Genomic DNA, 19968 nt, shown 5'->3' on the forward strand with positions numbered 1-19968 from the left:
AGCGTTCATCCGTCAACACGCGTATAGTAAATGATGATATAAATACACGAGAAAGTGGAGCAGCACACTCAGTGTCCAAGAAAGCCATGAGAGAGAGTGGGAGGGACAGGAAAACTAGAGACGCGCGCGCGCGCACACATAAAATGCTTGAACTTGTGGTTGATTCTCAATAATGGATTAGCAAACAGTGCGTAGAGACTAAACCAACAATGCTGCCGCATGCATGTGCTGTCTGTCTGTCCTTTCTTGCAAGGGTTTTGTGTGTGCGTGTGAGCGTGGAGGTGGGGGGGGGGGGGGCAACCGTGGGATGATGGCAGCTGGCTCTTGGCACCTCCATCCGGGGGAGAAAGGCAGTGAGTGGCGGTCTGCGACTGACTTATTCCGGCTGAAGTTTGATATCAGATTGATTGGACAAAATCAAATACATGAAAAAAAAAATAGCACCACCCTCCAAAACATACTACTACGCCTTCGCCCGCTCCCCCACCCTCCCACCTTCCTCCCAGTGAAGAGTATTTGCTGGCTAAGCAGAAGAAGAGCGCGCTCTATAAGAGGATCACCCGACACAAGCAGGTCCCCAACGTCCTTTGTCACGCAAGCGAAGCTTGCACACGCGCCCCTATATAGAACTGGGTTATCAATTAATGCTATCACAACATGCATTTAATACGCACTATGCACACTTTTGTCTATATTTTAAGTGAATGCAAGGGAAGGTTTGTTGTGATTCTTCTGCGAAGCTTATAAAGCTGGCAAGATGCATTTTAACGCTCAAGGGCACTTAAGCAGTTGATCTCTGAGCGCGTGACATGTGGTCAAACATTCCCGAGAGAGTCGATTTATGATCACGAGGAACAAGGACCTGCTGCATATTGATTGCTACGAGAAACTAATCATTATCACAAGTAATTAATTAAGACGTTTGTTTTTATCGTCAATATTTTCATATAATTACTGTTTTGAATATAATAATAATTTTAATGGCATGAACATTTGCATACTGTGAAATCTGAACTTGTGAGTGGACAAGTATTTCCTTTTATGACAAAACTTTTTGGGATTTCACGAATTGTTAAACAATTAAGTATTCAGACCTACTATTTTTTCATAAATTACGTTTTTTTAAAATTACCATCACATATTTCATTGGCTGCAGATATACTTAAAGCTAAAAAAAAAGTGTCAAGTTCCCTGATGTTTTTAAAATTCAGTTCAATCTGCAATTTTGGATTGTCTGAGACGGACCCGAACCCGTGACGCTTCAACCACCCTTAAACAAGCCAACAAGCCTGCACCGTTATCTGCAACCAGAGTACAATTAGCAATAATTGACATTTACCGGATGGCGATAAACGCACCACGACATTCTTGTGAGCAAATTCATCACAAGAGTTGAAAACATGACTTCATAAAACAACAGCGGAAATTGCTCGTCAGCTCAGGCGTTTTTGATGCGCTCTGCCAATTCTCGACGCTCTAGCGAGCTGCTTGCACCGCGCGAAACACCTCCATTCCACATGATGCGTCTTCCTGTGCCGAGCGTGGCGTTCTTTTTGTGCGTCCTTTTTGTCATGCAAAACCATTAGCACATCAGCACAATGGCTTTGTCTTACACACTCAGTTATTGCCCCCCTTTAATTAAGATGCATTTCCATTGAGGCCGTCACCTAAGCGCATAGCCTGCAGCTATGACGAGTGAAAGTTGACAATTTTTCATACAAGGCATTATTTAATTTGAAACCATTTGACATCACGATTGAATGAAATCTTGGCACTTCTTTTTTCAAGAATTTCTATTTATAGTAAATACAAAGTGTGGGTGTATCTTTACCACCTCTGGCTGTCACAATATAAACAAAGATAGTCAAACTCAAAGCACATCCGTAGCAATGACATCATCAGTTTGTTGACTGATGAACATATATGTACAGTGGCATAGCGTTAATTCTGGGAGGGTTGGAAGTGCTTGAACAAACTTGATGAATCTCTAAACCCACGCACCCATGTTAATGAGCCCCCAGAGTTGGTACATGTGTGTGTGTGTGTCTGCATGCACACTCAGCCATGAAGATGTTCTCCAATCGTAGTTCTTCTTGTGCATATATGGAGGAGAGAGAGTGAGATGCAGAGATTGAGAAAGAAAGAGATGCTTAATCACCAATTGACTTTGGGTGCTTTTAATTTCCTCCAGGAAAAGTAAAAAAAAAAAAAGTAAAAGCGGTCTAGAGGGGGGGTAGACAGACAGACAGCATTTCCATTCATTCCATTGCAAAACGATGATTTAAGTTTTGAGTTACAAGTTTTGAGTTACAAGCGGGATGACAGATTCCTACAAATCGTTTGCTTGTCTGATGATTCGCTTATTGATTCCTCTTACGTAACAATTGACGACACAAGAAGCATTTTGGTGTGTTTTGGGCCCGGAGATTGAAATAAAAACATCTACCACAGTCTGTGGCGTGAGGGGCTAGTCCGACCAAGTTCTTAAAAGATGTTCTTAAGTTCTTAAAAGATGCTTAAAAGAAATGCTGGTCTTGGTGGTTGGAATGGATTAATGGAAATTCAATTAATTTCATCAGAGAAGAAATTGCCTTACAAGCTTGGCCATGGTAGAATTTAATCTATTTAATTTTAATTGTCATAATTAATTTACATTTACGTCAAGATCCAACTTTATAAGTAGACCTTCATATGCTTGTGTTCTAATTTAAAAAAAAATATTAAAAATTTCAAGTGGACTACACAATGATGAATTGCAATAGCATAAATATGATTGTGTGAGAGTGACAAGTCACTTGGGGGCAAGAGGATAAAAGATTGGAACATGAGGTCTAATCAAAAGAATGTTTTTTTCCTCTCCATAGGTTGGGTTTCGAAAGCTATATGATCAGAGATGATTTTTTTTTTTTTTTACTGTAATGACTTACTGGAAAATAAACAACGGCAACAGCGTGGTTGGTTGCTGGGTGACAGGGCTTCAAATTAAAAAAGCGGCTTCAATACACATTTACTCTTTAGAATGTTTTTTTTTTTTTTTTCAACGTGGATTCTTTGCCTCTCAAAAGCCAGACGGGAACATGCTTCAACAAGAATATATATCACAAATTGTGTAAGGGTCCGCAACCCACGGCTCCAGAGCCGCATGTGGCCCTTCCGCCCTTCTCCTGTGGCGAGCTATTCGACCCCCATATATATATATAATGAGGAAGAGGTGTTGTTGTTGTTGGAGGAAAGAAGACAGGTAGGAGGGCCAGTTGAGAAGGAGGGGCGGATGGAAAAGCCAGGTGCAGAGCGACCTCATGCCAGGATAATGTATGGGGGCCATGGGTGTCCGTCCACCAAACCAATCCTGGTCCTTTCACACTGACAGCTTTTCAATGCCACTATGGGACAATCGCCCCGCACAATAATTGCCTTTTACACTTTGGCTTCTATCTCGGGGCCGAGAACAACACAACGGACATTGTCGCTCACGATCGCTATTCAGTGGACCCAGATAGGCTTGGTTATTGTTTTGGAATAAAAAAGAAAAAAAAAAAGAAAAAGGGACAGAGGCTGGTGTTAAAGTGTGCACTGGTGTGATTGGCGGGGCCCTCGCTAATAAATCGCACATTTTTTAGCAGGCAGAGAAACAGTGGAGGTCGTAACTAAGGTGCTTTGCTCCAACCTATCATCGTCAAATATTTTCATCTACACAGACACTCGATCCGTCCCCTGCTATGATGACCCGTGACACCTTTTTCCTCTTGATGCGAACCTCACTGGGGAAGTGGGGGGTGGGGGGGCAGAGTAACCCAAAACCTCTCTTTGATGGAAAGCATCACTTGTTACTCCAATATTCAATAATAGACACTTCTTTAACGTGGTCAAAATATTATTTTTGAACATTTTTATGGCTATTGTAGCATTGTTTTATAATTGCCACACATGTACTGAAGGGGGGGGGAGGTCACTGACAGGTAAATACATATTTCTCACTGAAATATCTTGTGCAAATTAAGATGTAGTATTCAGGCGAGAACAGTAAAAGGGGTGGACGGAAAATTACAAGCAAAATGTGTGAAGATACAAGAAAAGGCGTAAAACCGAGACAGGAGGATTAACAAGGAGGAGTGAGGGGGTCACAATAAAAAAAGTTGTTTCCCAGAGGAAAAACATCGGTACAAAACTATGTCAATTTTGACAAGGGTCAAACTTTCCACAAAAACAAAGAAAGAGAAACAGGAGAAAGTCTGATTCTTAGATTTGAGAGTGAGTTTATAAGAAGTGTCGCTAACTCTTTCCATGTGCTTGCATATAGAAGTTAATAATAAATGGAAAAAAATAATAAAGACACCAACGTTATAGATAGATCTGAAAGACATGATTATTTTGTTATACCTGTCAATTTTGTTTGATTAATCAGTGAATCTGACATACATATACAGTATATACTTTAATTTATATCCTTCAACTCAAAAACTGGATGTTCATTTGATAATCATTTAGTTGTTGATTAATCAATCTTAATTAATTAAGTAATTAATTAATCTTGCGCCTCAACTCGGGATTTTTAGCAATTTTGAATGTGAGTCCATTGTCACAAAAATATAAACAGTCAGATTTCCAACTGCCAACCTGAAAATCCTCATCTTGGTGCAAGTATACACAAAAGCTCACAATAAAAAAGAAAAATGCACTCATCTTTCCTTTCATCAAAATTAACACACTTCAAAATACTTTTTACTATTTTTAATTTCCATTTTGGGCTATTCCATGCCGTACTATAATTCCGAAATCTAGGACTGAATACAAAAGCAGCAGCTCATCTTGAGACATTACATAAGAGCCGTAAGTAGGGACTCTAATACGAGTTTAACAGAGTGAAATGCTACTACGCAGCCACTTTGTTTTCATTCTTGCGATGCTTCAATTATGCATGAAAGCTGCCTTGTCTGTTAGCTACATTAAACATGGCGTGCTTCATGCATTAGCCATGAAGGAAGCTGATGTAAAATGTGATAGAAGACGCGACACCGCCAATTGGCCCAAACGTGGCGCGTAACGTAATGGAAGGAAAGTCGACCTTTTCGGTGTGTTAAAGGAGGCCGTTTTACAATACGTCAAGCGATATTTCCAGCGGTAAAATAACACAGGATAAAGTTTATGAGGTCTACGAGGAGCCGTGTTTCATTTCCACAGTTATGAAGTGGGCAACTTTTACCCAGTTGACCGTTTGCTTTTGAAATAGGGGAAGGGGCGCTGGGGCAATTGCGGCCTCCGAATTAGCTTGTCTTGGGGGTGATTTCTCTGTTTTACCTCAATAAGGTGAAATCTGGGGCACGCACACACTCTTGCGCTTGTCGGAATCAGTGGAGTGTAAAATTGCAACACCAGACAGCCGGGATAATAGCTCAGAAGGGGGCTGATGTCCCCGCTACATTCAGAGGACATTTTTATAATGACTGTATTAAAAAGAAGAAAATTATAAATTTCTGTTATTGTCTGTTTTGTCAATGCGACGCTTTCTATTCTGCAGTACAGGTGTATTTTCGACAGAAATTAAGACAGAAAACAAGGGGGCTCTTGGTTTTGGTGTGCGTGTGTGTGCCGGGAGGGGGGGTCCTCACAGCTTGAACAAAACTCACCGCAAAGCTGATAACTGAAGCACACACGAACACAAACACACACTTATACACTTAAATTACATGGAGATTACCAAGGTCTGGTTCTGGACCCAAATTCAAATGATAATACATCTGCTTTTAGATCAAAGCCCCTCCCTCAAATCTCAGAAACTCACCAGTTAACACACCCATACTGGCCGGAAATCTAATCTTTACTCTGGCTGGGTCAAACTTCTCCAGACGTTCAAGTCAAACATTCTGCACCTCAAATGATGATTTTTTTTTTTTTTCTCCAATCGTCAGCACAGATAGAACGAGCTGTCAAGAAAACAATGCAGAACTTGACATTGTAATTTTTTGGCGAGAACAAAAACAAAAGTATGCCAACTATGGAGTTAATCGACTGCTCGATGTAAAGTCGGTATTTTTTTTTAAAACCCGTGTTATCGCAGAGCTGTAAAAACATGTCAGCAATAATCTGGGCTTGTTCTCAGTCATAGGACCTCATAAAATCTGTCTAAATAAGTATGTTTTCATGCCCCTGGCAAGCCTATAAACTAAAGCCCAACCTCTTTATTAGGAACATTTTGTGTATTTGGATTGTTTTGATGTGTTCTCACAGCAGACGGACTATTGGCTAAGCATTGGAAAGAGCAGACAGACAGACAGTCCAAGCCGGTTTAGCCTTGTTTAAAATTATTAATCCACTTCTAATTCCAGCTGGCCCCCTGACGGCATAGGCCCCTATCAAAAAAATCAGCGCCTCCATTGTGAAGCCTGGCAGAAGGGGGACTGGGTGTATTTTTTCTGCTCCAATCAGTTTCTAGAGGTTGGGCGATTAAAAAAAAAAAAAGACGGCCCCCCCCTTTTACTCGCACAGCAGGGGGATAACGGAATCATTAATTCCCCATTAATTTTGAAAAAAAAAAAACTAAATGTCGACCCGATGTAGTGCTTTAGACTTAAGAGAAGGAGAGGAGCGACAAGTGCTTTGGATTGCTAGAAGTATGTCAAAGTGCAACAGTGACTGACCAAAACAAGACTAAAATGTGAAATAATGGTTCAGACTTGACATTGGACCCAATAAATTAAAGATGGGGGAGGGGGAGGGGGGGCAATCCTGAAGATACGTGCATATGGTGACAGCATCTGTAGTATACTGTGTGTCCACACTTTGTTATTCGGCATCAAATAAATATAATCCAAGCCATTCCCATGCAGTTCTGCTATATAAATAACACCATTTCAAAACAAAGTCACATCTCAATCCAGACCAAAATTTGGCAAAATCCTGGATTCCAAAATGTCTCCTGGTCTGCATAAAAATGAAACGCCACACCCCTCAATCACTGCCTTGATGGTACCTTTTGCATAGGAGTGAAACTCTGTTGAAGATGAAAAAAGTTAAGAATAAGACATGACGTCATGGCAACGAGTGTAAAGTTTTCAGGTTGTAGCGGTAATGTTTGATTGACAGTTAGCAGGTGAGTGGGGCCTGGTTTCAATAAATTCTAAATTTTGAAGCATACTTGCTCATTTATCAAATACTTTATACTTGGCTGACTTCTTCTGTCCAATTAACAAGCTATTAATTTTCACTTAACATAGACATTAAGCAACTAATCTTGGCGGAGATTGCTGATGAAACAATCTGAATTCAAAGCTAACTTGACTTTTGAAACCAATCATAATTAGACCATAATTTTATATATTTTTTTTAAATTAACCAGCTTTGAGCCCACTTTCTGCTTTTGTTCTATGAGGGCTTCAAAGTACACAAGATGATGAACACAAGGATCTTCTAGGCTGCTAACCTTGCAGGTAGCCGGGCGGAACCACTGAGGGAAGGGTTGGGAAGGGGAGGGAGGGCTGGGGGGGGTGATGTCAACCCTCCAAACGGGACAAAGAGGTGGTTCTGCTCCACCTCTCCCAATGTAAACATCATACCAGCAGCAGTAACATGAGCACCTCGTGAGGACATGGTGGACAGTGCAAACCCCTATTATCATCTCTTTCATGGATATACATATGTAGCACACACACACACACAAAATCAGGAGGCCATTATAGCTGTCGGCGCTCCGAGTGACGGCCTTTCACGGCCAAGTGTGGTTATCATGTATGCACCCGACCATTAGGAAATGTCGCAATAACGCACGCGGGCTTGATATTCAGGAAAGGATGTCCAATTAGAAATGATCAATGGCTTTGAAGTTAAAAAGCATTTCAGGGAGAGAAAAAAAAATATTCAATGCTTTTTAATTTTTTCACCATTGATTTTCTCTCTACTATTTCCGCTCTCTCGCTGTCTCTGAGCGCTCAGAGATTGATGGTACCACAAGATTGTTGTGGGGGACAGGGGGGGGTTGCTAATTAATTAATTCTTTATTTATTTTAAAAGTTTCCCCCCCGGGTGGCGACGTGCCCCGTGAATATTACAGCAGACGGAAAATTACAGAGCGGTAGACAGTGAGTGACACGTGAACGGAGGCAGAGTGGGAAGGACCGTGGCGGAGGGTGGGGGGCAAAGTCAGCGGGCACGGGGGTGTTGGGCGTGCCAGCTAAACATGCCCATGCCCCCTTTTAAAGCCATGGCAACATCGCCCACCCCCGCCACATTCCATTTGAACAAAACCAGCATATTAATAATGCACTCATATGTGTGTGTGATGGGGGATGTGTGTGACTAGTGGTTGGGGGGGGGGGGGTATTGCTCCATTCAAAGTTCCAATTTTCCCAGAAACAATCCTTAAAATGGCAACAAATGACAGCCAATTTATCCCAGCGAGGGGGCCGAGTGTCCACCTCAATGGATGTAAACTGCAAAAATATCTTTCCTACACATAACAAGCTTTTGTCAAAAATGATGCATGCCCCCCCTACTACATCCTCCCCCCCGCCTCCCGTCTCCCAAAACCAATAAGTAGGGCATGCAGAGAGTAGGCCACTAAAGACCGGGTCATTATTGATTTGACAAGTGAGTGAATAATTCATCTCTGGCGGAAGGCATCAGCTGGGGCCGAGCTTGACCGCCCAACTACAGGAGCCCAAATTTGACATTCGCTTATCATCTGTTATGTCGTCCAAGGTCCCAAAGCTCCACCTCAGTGAGCCCGGCGTCGTTTTATGGGAACCCCTCTCACCGCTCCCAAATGGTTTGCTTTTTTTTTAGCCCCAACCACCACACCCCCCTCCCACCCTTCCAGATTTTGTATGATTTGCTCAGCCAAGTGCTGCTTAATTTACGATCATTTCCAGCTTCCCTGAAGCACTTGGCCAGCAGGACACAAGGACAGCTTTATGCACGGGTGTAATTCACACACTCATTGGCGCTGGCCCCAGCAACTGCCTCCCTGCACGGGAATACTGATTTACACGCCGCCACCGTGGCCGCCAGAAGAAGGAAGATGTCAGAAAACAGACACTTTTCACAAGACGAGTCGTAATATGCAATTACCGAGTCTGTTTACTCAGTCGCGTTCAGGGTATCTGACAAGGGAGCGACCGAAAAGTTTGAGAGTTTCGGAGTGCTCAAATGAAAATGCTGTCGTGAGCATGCCAGGCCAGTAGTTGGCGGTAAAATTAATGAGATGCTAGTATGGAAAATGGCCCTCTTCAAATCAGACTACGTGCTACGGGTTACTTATAGTATAAACAAAACAGGGGATACATTTGATTGATTTGATTAGAAGGTAACATTTTATAGAATTGTGTGATATTGTAAAAAGTCCTGATTAATCGGCCAGTCGATTATCGATTAATGATAATCGATAATCGTAAGGACAAATGGTTGTCGTTTGAAGTGATTCCAATTTATTTCATCGATAGATTTGTCTCAGTAAACGTGAAGCACTGACAGACAAAAGTGAAGCATTCCACATCCAGCTATATCTTTCTTTTTCCAAACCAAAGCTGCACTTGGAGATGATTTGAAAACGAAAACCACAATACAGTTCGTGCAATAACAACTGGGCAGCCTCAAACCTCCTTCCAGCTGCACACAATAAAAGAGAACTCCTGCAATTTATTTTACAATAAGGGGAAGCGAGCGCCTCTCTTGAATGAATCCCTCACCGCGGCGTCGTGTTTCGCAAGGCCGAGTTACTTTCAATCTGCCCTCGGACTACCTGCTGTGTTGCCAGCAGACGGCTTCTAACTCAGTGTTGTGCGCCCGCCTGCCTGCCTGCCCTCATCGCCGTTTATATTCCACCACGGCGAGAACGGCAGGACGAAGATACGCCGTGAGATTTTCTGACTGTGTCACTATGACACACTAACTCACTCAATGGATTGCAGTTGGCTGTGATTGATCACAAAGTAAATTTTTGCATCTATAAAGGTTATGTACAGATTTGATTGACAGTGTCAGATTTTTATTTGAAGTCGTGTAGTGACAATAGTATTGGAGTGATACAGTGGAATAGCAACAGGGCTGAAAATTCATGAATATTTATTTATATTGCACATTTCATTCACAAGGTAACTCGATTTGCAGTGACAAAATACTTAACATTTAAAGGCAAAAATATATAAGACATTTTGAGAAACCAAAGAAATTAAGACCTTTAAAAGCAAAGTTAATAAATAAAAGCTATTTTACTAAACAAATGTGGATTTTTAACCTAAACATTTAGATTGGTAGCTAACGTCACTTCTGTTGGCAACTTATTCCATTCACTAAATGCTGCTTTGAAACCTGGACTTCGCTAAATGACCCGAGTCTGATGACCTCAGAACCCTACTGGGTTTATATTCCATGGACCATTATGTACCACGCTTGTGCAAACTTTCTAGCTTTCTGAAACAATGACCTCATATTTATTTCGAGACATGATGTTAGCACGAGTTTTGTTAGCATGTAGCAATGATTGAATCAACGTTTTTAGCCTTTGAATAGCTTTGCTGCTTGATATCTGCAAACTCGTGGTGCCAATATAACTTTTTATCTAGTTGTTTAGTAGCAAATGAAATAAAAAATGCTTTCCCTATAGTTTTAATACACACAACGGGCTCTAAACACATTTTCTATTAAAGCAGATTTATCTCATTTTATGTTTTCTTCATTGTAGGGTTAACTCGGAAGCAGCTGTGTGGACGTTTCTTTCGTGCTCGCTTGCTTTCTTCCCACTCTCTACAAGTACATGCTCACACATTTATACACACGCATGCATGCACGCGCTCACACACTACACACACACACACACACACACTGAGCCAGAGGCAACTGCAAGTTTCCATTCATGCTTCTCATTATCGGGCCATGTCGGCGCTTTACGAGGCCGTGTAAAGCGCTGAATAACTGCACTTTAAAATGCTTCCTGACACTATTGCGTGGTCGCGCTGCTGGCGAGGCCTTTCAGCTCCTCGTCCGGGATCTCAAAACGGTCGACGCCAACATCCCGCCGCTCGTTAATTTCGCTTAACTGCCAGATTAGAAAAATATATTTATTATTACGTAGGGTGGAAGGGTCATAAATGGTCAGAGCAAAGGTTGTAAACGATCCAGAGTAGAAGTCGGTTAACTACCATCGCTTTACTTTTAAGTGACCTCAACAACACACACTTGCACTCCCTTTACAGTCCGATTGAACTAGGTGATGTGGCCACGATATGTTTAAGTAGAAACATAAAGGTGTTATGCCTAGAAAATGTTGGGTTATCAACAGATCGTAAAATATAACAAAATAAAACTACATCACGCTTTAGTCACATGCAGGTAAAAATGGCATCACAGTGATTAATTTTGGATTTTCTTCCCCTTGACAGAATTTATTAATTACAAGAGCATGTGGAGTCGCTATTTCATGTGTTGATTTCAATTCAATTAGTCGTGTTTCACAAGTGACTGCAAAAGTGTGTGTTTGTGCCTGTGTGTGTCACCACGAAACAAAAAAAATTGAGAAAAATAAATGTACTATTTCTCCTAGCCACAATTAAAGTCTAATTTCAAAGGGAATACAATAGGTTCAATAAATTTAAATAAATACTACCAAGGCAAACAACTAGCTAACTGGCATGGGTGATATTTCCACTCTGGCATTTGAAAGATATTGAAAAGCAAAGAAAAAGCTCCAAATTTTCTGAGAAATATGTACTAGATTTTTAAATCATCTCGAAAAATGCCATTTTGTGTTTTGTTTTGACGTCAACTACTGTGCCTCTGGAACAATGGAGAAAACTTTATCTATGGTTATCATACCATCAACACTTGCGCCCATGCCTACCTCAAACTTTGGCTCAGTACTGGTGTCTCAGTTCTGATAGTAAGGATTAGTACCTGACCGATAAGTACATGTGCTGGTCGTGACAGTGAGCCGTGCTCTGACAATGGTGGCAAAACAGTCAAAACAAGGCTCGTTGTGACAGACTGGGCCAAAGTGGCGCTTCAAGAGGTTCTTTTGAGGCGCTCCCTAATGTGGTTAAGTGATCTCCTCCACAATTGGGACACTCTAAGAGGCCATCCCCGACAAGCGGACCAAAGCAAATTCCCTCCTCTCTCTCTGTCTCTCTCTCTCGCTTTCTCCGCCCTTGGGGCTGTCACTTTCCATCTCAGGCTCTTGGCTCAGATCCGGCTAAGCGATACCCAAAACACAAGAGACGTCACCCGAGAGGTGAATCGCCAGACATGTGTGACTTTACTGCCATAAAAAAAAAAAAACTTTAGGTGCATCGTGATGACACGCCCCCCACCTTTAATTAATTACCCCTCCCAGCATCTAAGTGGCTCCTGGTGTTTTTTCTTATTTGCGATGGGGACGTGATCCGACACGGTGACCAAACGTCAGACGGGGGTCGACATGAAAAGCCTGTGACTTTGCGGAGGGAATCTGCGTGAATAAAGCAGCGGGGGCCCAAAGTTGAGAACATGCCAGACAGTGCCCATACATAACACCAAAGCAGCGGCAGAGCCCAGTTGGCCGCGGGACAATTTGGCCGGCAGCACCAGCAGACTTAGCACTCACTCATTTACTTGGGGGGGGGGGAAAGCCTCAAACTGCTTTTCTCTTGGTGGCACTCCCTGAGAAAAAAAAAGTGTTGGCAAATTGATGGCCAACTTTACTATTGCACGATAAGAAAGCTTGATTCAAATAAATGGTGGCCATCAAAAGGAAAGTTTAGCACTAACGGACTGAAAAGCCTCCATCCAGAGTGGCATTGGGCTCATCTCGAATGAAAAGAGGTGGTGGCGGTGTGGAAGGGTGGGGGCGTCTTTTCTTCTTTTCTCTCTTCAATTCGAACTCTTCCTCCTTTCTCTCTTCTTCTTGTCTGTTGAAACATGTGGTCAGCTGTTATGCTTCCATGTGGTCAGATGATCAAAGCCGGAGGAGGGGGCAGTGGATTGGGGGGGTAGCAGCAGTAATTGTCCCCCTGCCGAAGCCTTGCCCCGGCCCGGGATCAGGATCCCAGCAGGTGGGGCTGGGTTTGGGCAACGGGAGGGGGTGGGGTTATCCATGAGAACGGAGGGAGGGGAGGGTGGAGGAACGCAAGAGGCCCAGCCTGGCAGAAATAAAGACTTCCTAAGGCCTGCCCGCTGACAACAGAGCCCCAAAGGGAGAGTGAAAAATGAAGCCTACACACACACACAAACACATACAAATACACACACACACACACACACTAAGGGGGTCTCACTCAGGGAAAGGGGGCCGCCATTGGGGCGAACATTAGGCAAGATGGAAAAGCATAAGAGAATAGGATTATAATATTTGCTCAGCGCAAAGAGAAACAATTGTGCGCCCATTTCACAGTATCTTTACAATTGAGCCTGTGTCGAATCCGAGAAGGGATTTTTCTTCTTTTATTTGGGGGGGGTTACAGGGGGGTCGTTTCATGAAAAATGGATGCTGTTTGCTTCACCTGCTAACCTCAACTTCTCTGATCTAGCATGGGCAGAAATAAACTTCCTTATTTAACATTAACCTACAGATGTGAGGAGAACACTCGAGGCGGCCGACGTTAGCATACACAAACAAGGAAGACGCACCGAGGTAGGTGGGGGGGGGGTGTGGGGGGTGGTTTCTTGCGCATACCTCAGCCACTCAGTGTTTACCTGAGAGCCTGAGGGAGCCGTGAAAGCTCACAGGTTGGACTACTTTGCATGTATGTGGGAGCACGCAAAACACTCTTCACCGCTGTCCGTCATCTAGATTGCTCAGCAGGACTCCTCAGCCCTGCAACACCCCTCACCCCCACCCCAACACCCCCATCTTTCTACATACATCCTCGACCAGATGGCTTTTTTTTTTTTTTTGTAACTGTCTGTTTCTCTCTTCTTGCACCTCTGGTCTCCCTAACTAAATCCCTTCGATAGCTTGGTGGAGCCGAGTGGTTTTTTGTTTTGTTTTGTATTTTTGAGGGGGGAGGAAGCTGGACAAATGGCTGGAGGTAGCAGAGCAAATAAAATGGATTAAGACAAGGCTTTTCACAGATACTTCAAAACTATTTTGGCGACGAGCCACGCACCCCCTTGCCCAGAAGATGCCGACCTTTATAGAAGAATAAACACCAGGCACGAGAGAAATATTGTGCTGGGTTTTGCTAGCAAACAGTGTTGTGGCCTCTTGTGTGTATTGCACATACAATAATAAAATTCATTTTTGTTTTTGACTAAAATATGCCCACTTATATATTGGAAAATCCAATTAGATCTAGTAGGAGAAAATAAATCATATGAAAAAGAAAAATCAAATGTCACCTCTTGGCTCCATCCAGCCAAAGGTTAAATTCTTGACTCCCCGCTGTCTGCCGTCATTAGGTTGCCTAGCAACCTGCTGCAAGCTATAATTAGCTTGGCAAAATCAAGATTTCCATTTTGTTAACACAAAAAACACTTTTCTGAAAAGTGTCACGTTCTTTGAAAGAGACTCCAAAAGGCGTGTTGAAATACGGAAGCTTTTGGCACTTTTACTGTCATCGCTGAGTGAAATGTGCAGCTGTTATAACATATTTTAAGTAATAAAAATCCCAAGATGGCAGGGCAGCATATCAACCTGTGAGCATCCTTCAAATATTATTAGCATGGTTGATGCCAACTTTTTTTTTTTAATTTTAAAGCTTGCTTTTTTTTCACGCCTACGTTTACATCATCATTGCAGGGATGAGATTCCCGAAAGGAGTAATAATTTATTTCTGCTGAAAAGTTTGACATCCATCCACCCACTCTATCATAAAGTCACAGGTCAGTGGGCCCATGAGGGTAATGACATGTAACAATTCTAACTGGACTGACAAAATCTCTCTCAATGCAAATATGATTTTGACTGCCAAATCAAGCCCATAACCTTCCCCTCGACTCACTTGAATGTTTCTCACCATGTTACTCTCCACCCACATGCCATCTTAAAGCTAAATTGATTTTTGATTCAGAAAACACAACACTTTTTGTTTTTGCTCACATTTTTCATGACCTGAACAACATAAGTAAACAAAAGGCCTATTTAAAAACAAAAAGAAGTGATGACAATTCTGACTCAAAAGTAAAAATTCAACATTCTTGTGTTACTTGAACGCATCAGTGGTATCAATGAGGTTTTTGTCGACTTATGTAGAGGAGACGTGACTCAACTGTAGCATTTGGAAAGTACTGTTTTACGATTATATTGCCTGCACAAGGAACCGTAGTATAGCTTATTTAATCTTCCTCCTTGATGGATCCGCATCTCACCTCCAAAATGTAGTAGAAGCAGTAGAAACAAAAAGTCTTTTGATCATAGCAGAATGCAAACATGCTTACGCGCACAAGCATAACACTCACTGAAAGCGCAATGAAAAGAAAAAAATACGGAAGAAAAAAAAAAAAAGTCAACAGCTCTCCTGAGTCTTTCAAAGGCTGTGAAGGATTTTAGGAAATCACACGCGTACTACTTGCATTGTGGATGTGTGGAAAGTGTTTTCGGCAGCTCTTGAACCCTTAGAGGGGTTTAACAAAGATGAGTAAGATTCTTTAAGCTTCCAGCATGCTTGATGTTTGGATGCATTTCTGCTCGCTGTCTGTCACTCACTGCACAGGCAGAGTTGTACCATCAAGTGCTTAGAACTTTCTGGAAAACCCACAACAAGAGTGACAATAACAAGGTCTCAAATGGTGTCTGCTGCCTGTTGCTAGGGAAAACACACTTTCTATCTCCAGGGTATGCGAGACTTAGAAAGGTCAACCAATTAGGCACGTCATCAGTTTTAGTCCAATCATTTGAGGTTCAATATCTTTGGATACAGAATCCTAATATTTATTTATTTATTTAATTTATTTTTATTTATTTCCAAATAAATACCATGATGCCATATACAGACTAAAGGGTTTCATGCTCCAAGCAGATCAGGAGAAACTTAGCCATTATATTATATCCAATATATTTGCATGGCCTTAGCTTTTGTGTTTGTTTTTAACGCCTAGAATCTTTCAGAACCACCCCCTTCATTCGCACACAAGCGGGTATCACACATCACTAACGGTCCCCTTTTGGTCCCCCATTAATTGCCCAATGATTATCTTAACACGAAGACGGTCGCACGTCTGTTACGGGTGACGCCGCAAAACAGACAAACTGGCCAATGAAGCGTCTGCTCGAAAAGAAGTTTGCTTCACTTCGGTGTCCTGATGGAGGAGTGGTCAGAAGACAAAGGCGGGGGCAAAGGGGAGTGTGACACCACTGTCTGTTGACTCTTTGGAGTATTTAATTAGCCGTAATCCAATTGAGGCACACGGCTTTCAGTTAAGAGAGGTGCAAAGGTTTGAAATAAACAGCTTATGATGCTATTAAAGCCCGTACATATAGTCAACAGCCCGGTAGGACGATAAAGCGCTGACCTCACTGATACAAAGAGCATCAGCGTGAAGAAGACAAAGCTGACATTTTACACTGTACATTGAACTGACCTGAACCAAATTAGAAAGTACTTTTTGAATAGGTCAATCAGAAGAAGGCAAGCAGTAATTTGTTAAAATTGTCGGTCGAGCGGAAGCCTCGTATGAGCCGATATGCCTTTTCTGGCTCTTTTGTCACCTCCAGTTTGAAATTCTTGATTTTATTTTTAGATAATCAGTGGAATCTTTGATATGTTTGAGTGATCCTGTTTTGTTAAAAATGGATCATTGTAGGTCTCATAATTGGTGTTCACGGTGGTACCATCATGTTAGGATGATGAGCCATTTCAATTGAAGCATCATCTCGCATTAATGCAGCCGTGAGCCAAAGGTGTCAGCTTGCTCGCTGTCTCAGACGCATCCAGACAAGCAGACATGGCCATCCTGGTGAGGAGCAATTCAATTCTATTCAATGAGTGATTTAGCAGCCAGTCAGTCTGAGGGGCACAGTTGGGCAACAGTTGGTTGATGCAGAAGGCACAGGCTTCGAACTAAATCTCCCCCCCAAAAAAAAATTCAAATTTAAAACAAGGCTGACGACTGCGGCAACACACGCCCGGGTAAACAATTTATGGAAGCCCGGTAAAACCAGCCCAATGTTAATTGCTGCATACCAACACTTTGAAGAGCTAAAACCTCTGTGACATGCTTGGAAACAGATGTGCTCACTCAAAGTTGACCATTTCGGTCAGAACAGACAGTTGCCAGTCGTAACATTTGGTCTACCTGCAAATCAAATGATTTCCAATATCAGATCTGGATCCGTAAGTGTCAAAAATGAACATTGTCATCTCGGTATTGGATCTCTGGGACTAGTTGTGTCGTGCGAGTGAAGACGTTTCAAGAAAATCAAGCTTCAACCTCTGGTGGAGCAGTGGTACGAAAACAAAGGCAGGAGCAAAGGGCAGTGCGACACCTCTGTCTGTTGACTGTGGAGTATTTAATTAGCCGTAATCCAATTGAGAGCATACGGCTTCCTGTTAAGAGAGGTGCAAAGAGGTGAAATAAACGGCTTGCCCGACTATTACAGCCTAAACATACTCTCAGACACCAACAGATGACCACGGAAAGTAAACAAGAGGAGGAAGATTATGTCAAGCTACCTTTATGACACCGGGGTCAAACAACAGCAGTGGTTTTCTTTTGGAGTTTTTTGTTTTTGTTTTGAAAACCTCAACATAAGAACATTCATATGGACAAGCAAACAGAGTATGTATGACATGAATGACACTTGAGACTATTCGTAAAGCAAAAACAGCATTACTCAAGGTCATTTTATATTTTTCATCAATCGAATTATTTGTAAACCGCGGCGTTCGTGAACCAAGGGTCTACTATATTTGTAAATTTGGTTAGGAATGAACTGCTTTGGCAAAAAAAATAAAAAAATATACCAAACACTGGTATAAGCATCGCAAACCACACAAAGCCCCCCGACATTAAACATACTGTGTCCTTCTTTCCCCTCTTCTCTTTGTAGCATCCCTATCATTAAGCAAAATAATCATTTGGGCGAGTCAATGGAGATTGTGACACATAACAAGGTCAAAGGTGCTCAACAGCACATTGTCATCGGTCGTTGCCGAGTTTGCGTTTGCCTTTCCAGATGCCCGCAGACACTCCTCCTGGCCTGAGAGTCACCAAAGCTGCCGAAGCTTCAGACGAGCTCTTTCCATCACCCTGCCTCCGCCTCCTCCTTTGACTATCTGTGAGGCACGCATAAAGAAAACACGGTCCTGTATGGAACTGTCTGCCTTGATAGCAGGCTTGCTAAGACCACTGTGCCAGGTAAGCTCTGATCTGCTTTGAAAGTGACAAGAGTTTATTGAGGAAGGAGGCAGGACTGCTGAGCCAGATGGCTGCAAGCTAAGCTAACCTAAGAAGAAGATTGAGCCATTCGGCCAGGTGACTTTTTTTTTCTTTTTTTTTTTTTTGACAGGTGGGCAGCAGAGGAGAGCCGTCTGGGCTTGACAAGCGCTGCCATGGTTTGGATAAGGGAAAGCTGCAGAATCGTGCACAATGAAACACACACACACACAAAATGATAGTGTGACTGCTTTATGTGTGTGAATACTGTATGCAGAATGAGTACTCCAAAGTTATAAAAGTTTTGTAATTTTTATTATAGTTAGCTTTTCTTTTTGTCTACTTGGTATAGTTTTTGTTAATTATTCTTTTTTTTTATGCATTCTGTTAGCATCAAGCATTGGTGCGGATTTTTATCGATCAAAAGATGGACTGGAATTTATCCGCCTCGACAATACAGTGACATTTCAGCGTAATTTTATCATTATCATTTTCACTGTTTTTCTCTGAGCTACTGTACAAAAATTAAATAGTTCTACTGTCCGCTAAGGCTCCTTGACCCATAATGAGTCTGAAAATGTATTTAATGGTGGTCCAAATCATCCAACAGTGGGTTGCCCTGCCACATTGAGCTGGGATGCTGGAATCAAATCTCCCGTTAATAATTAATTATTAGTCTGGGCGAAGCCAATCCATCCCGTGATCACTTCGGGAAGAGGAGACGCATTTGTTCACAGCGGATGCTTTTGCACAGATGAGCAGTTCAGCCACACATGTACATAGGTGCGTACATGGCTCCAATCTGAAATACACCCAATGTGTGCAGCATCGGGCCAAAGCCACACGGCAGACACACAGAACCTATATGCTAGTCTCCATCCAGCCGTCCAATCAGCACCTTGCATGGCGGTTGTGCCAGCACGCCCAATCAAACGGTGAAGATGCAGACCCGGTTTCGACACCCCATTAACAGGAACACACACGCAACAATCCAGCTGTGATTCTTGGACCTAATCCAAGCAGCCTGTCACGGCCTAAAACGGAGAGCAGGGTGGCATCTGTTTGTGAGAAGATAAAATCTTCAATCGTTTAGCATCACATTATTGCCTTATGGTTGCCTTCACCTATGAAGGATAGAAAAAAAATATACAAGACAATACTATATAAATATAACTTTAAAATATATATATATATATATATATATATATATAGACACAACTCAGAATTTATAACGGTTATTTTAAGTTGTGTGCGCAACACGGTAGTTGGAAAACACTGATAAAGGGCAATAAAATGACAGTGCTTTTCCATATCACTTTTTGGTCCAGTGCATTAATTTCGATAACACAGTCAGTCTGGTGAGTCAGTAGTTTGTCTATCAAGAACAAGACAACAGTCAAAAGAGAGAAAAAATGATGTCCTAAGTTGTTTACAGTGTCACGTTCCTCTTTTTTGTTGAAATCATTGGTCGGGTACAAAAGGCCCTTTTACACAGCCTGTTCCAGCCGGGTTAAATGCACATTTACTTCACCTCATTGTTCAGTATAAATGCCCGGGACACGCAATGAGGGCGGGGGTGGGGCACAGTCACCCGGTCGATATTCCGTCTCTGGAGGTAATCGTGCCGGAGTGCAGACAGACCATACTTATCATTGAGCAACCAGCTAAAATAATGGTACATATCCATTATTA

At 42.3% G+C, this 19968-nt stretch overlaps 1 long non-coding RNA gene across 8 annotated transcripts in view; it reads right to left on the reverse strand.

The window, feature by feature from the left end:
* Positions 1-19968, reverse strand: part of LOC148403844 (uncharacterized) — a 149232-nt gene that overhangs the window by 99580 nt on the left and 29684 nt on the right. The window lies entirely within an intron of this gene.

Source organism: Syngnathus floridae, chromosome 1 (assembly GCF_059516105.1).
Source record: "Syngnathus floridae isolate MCC-2025c chromosome 1, RoL_Sflo_1.0, whole genome shotgun sequence".
NCBI classification, from domain to species: Eukaryota; Metazoa; Chordata; class Actinopteri; order Syngnathiformes; family Syngnathidae; genus Syngnathus; species Syngnathus floridae.